This window comes from Littorina saxatilis, linkage group LG15, assembly GCF_037325665.1.
Source record: "Littorina saxatilis isolate snail1 linkage group LG15, US_GU_Lsax_2.0, whole genome shotgun sequence".
NCBI classification, from domain to species: Eukaryota; Metazoa; Mollusca; class Gastropoda; order Littorinimorpha; family Littorinidae; genus Littorina; species Littorina saxatilis.
The window spans coordinates 40,940,861-40,943,360 of NC_090259.1; the positions used below are offsets into that span (position 1 = coordinate 40,940,861).

Below are 2,500 nucleotides of genomic sequence, written 5' to 3' on the forward strand. Positions count from 1 at the left end.
CTGAGGTAATCAGCCATACACACATTCCTTGCACAGTGTGATGTAAGTACCCAGAGCTTCAGTTTACATTACCACCCCTACAGGTCTGCCCTGCAATAAGATCTCAGTGTGACGTAAGTACCCAGAGCTTCAGTTTACATCACCACCCCTACAGGTCTGCCCTGCAATAACTTGAATAAGATCTAACAAAAGAAGTCAGTGTTTTCTGTTCCCAAACCAACAAATATTTGTTTGCTCCTGACCCTAGATTTAAGTAAAAAATCAAGTTTAAAAATGACAACTCAATTTTGCAGACTTTACAAAGAAAGCTACTCTTCTTTGACATCAAGGAGACACAGCATTCACCAGTTATGGCCAATAGCAAGCCACATGGCTTAAAAAAAAAAAAAAAAAAAAAAGTTGTTTAAATCCTGAAAATATCATAAATTGTTGTAAATGTAATACATAACAACCTACCGACCCCATCTTTTGATTGGTCTTTTCATCGGAAATCAAACATTTTATATTTTGGGGGCTAATGGCTGCTGCAGACCCACGTTTCAGTGTCAACTCAGCTCTATCCTCTCTGCCCAACAAGGCTCAAAAAAGGTTGGACTAGGGCAACAAGCAAACAATAATATCATGATCAATTGAGGTGGCACAGTCTGAAAGGCAGGGTTAGTACTGAGTTGGTCGCTGAAGATTGAGTGTGTTCAGCTGAGGGGTATAGCAAAGACAGGCAGTACACTTACATACATACATACATGTTCATGTATGTATTATTGTATACACCTTCTTCTTCTTCTGCGTTCGTGGGCTGAAACTCCCATGTACACTCGTGTTTTTGCACGAGTGGAATTTTACGTGTATGACCGTTTTTACCCGGCCATTTAGGCAGCCATACGCCGCTTTTGGAGGAAGCATGCTGGGTATTTTCGTGTTTACTCCACCGAACTCTGACATGGATTACAGGATCTTTTCCGTGCGCACTTGGTCTTGTGCTTGCGTGTACACACGAAGGGGGATAAGCCACTAAGCAGGTCTGCACATAAGTTGACCTGGGAGATCGGAAAATTCTCCACACTTAACCCACCAGGCGGCCGCGGCCGGGATTCGAACGCTCGACCTTCCGATTAAGAGGCCGACGTCTTACCACCCCGCCACAGCGCCCGTCCATGTATACACCAATATTAGACTTCCTCCCTTTCCACACACCCTTCTTCACACTTTCTCTTCATAGCCTTTGAAAATGTACCCACCTTTTAAGACTCGCTCCTTTTTAAGACCTGGTTTTCTCAGATTTTTTGAGGTCTTAAAGAGTTTGACCGTACTCCATCGTAACATGTTCTTTGAAACAGACAGTCACCCATTCAGGCAAGAGGTCTAACATTATAAAACGGCCAATAAGTCAGAGTATTATCTACTGTCCGAAGTCAGTGTAATCTGCAAAAAAATATAATAGCTGCAGCCATGTGATGTATACAAGTATGTAAAAATGTACTGTAAGTGTAGGTCTACTGTAACTTAGTAACTGTGAGCCTGTAAGCATGTGCTGCTCTAGATAAAGAATGAACACTCCTAATCGATTATCTTTTAAAGATCTATACATGTACATGTTACACTACGAGCATGAGACAGCAAAACAATCACTGCACCCTACATTACAATAACTATGAAGTTGATTATTCAGGCTACCATCATCATTGCTGCTTACTAATTTAGGTCACATACTTTTATACAGGTAAGGAACCAAGAAGAGCCCACCTTTTGTTCTACTTCTACCTAGATAATGAATTCATGCTTAATTATACAATGAATCAGTGACAGGTCAGCAAGCACGAAGTAACATGGAACACTAACCACTGATACCGATAATGAAAATCAGTGTATCAAATTTATAACAATCAACCTGTGAATAAGACTTTTGCACTCCAGTATTATTTACTATTCATAATCTAGTTGTCCCAGCACTGGGCAGTAGTCCGTTTAATCAAATTATTGACTGTGATCTGACATGCTAAAAACTGCTTTTTCTTTATAAAATACATCCAGCATACAAGTATGTATACTATGCATGCGTGTTTAGCAGCAATGTCAGTGGAAACATTTATTACTTGTAACAACAGATTTACATTACAAATGTACAATACAGTGGTACCTGCCATGAAAGGACACCCTTGGGACCGGCCAAAAGTGTCCCTACATTGCAGGTGGCCTGTCATGACAGGTATGTATACCTTAGTAGAGATATAAAAAAATGGACAAGAAAAGGTGTCCTTTTAAGGGAGGTGTCCTCTCATGGGAGGGTCCACACATTGCAGGTACTGCTGTATGAGATTTTCAATCTTCTCTTAGGTTGTCGATCTGTCTCTGTCTTTTAAAGGTTGTATTTGGTTTTTTGTTTTATGTGTGTTACTGTGTTAGTGTTACTTGCTGTACATACTCACTATTGACATCACTCACAGTCACAAGTACTATAAAGAAAACCTTAAGAGAGAGCTCTATTCTTATGCCTTCTAGG

General features: G+C 40.3%; 1 protein-coding gene across 2 annotated transcripts in view; it reads right to left on the bottom strand.

The window, feature by feature from the left end:
- The window catches only part of LOC138949339 (EEIG family member 2-like), a 70,551-nt gene that overhangs the window by 66,625 nt on the left and 1,426 nt on the right, over positions 1-2,500 (bottom strand). The window lies entirely within an intron of this gene.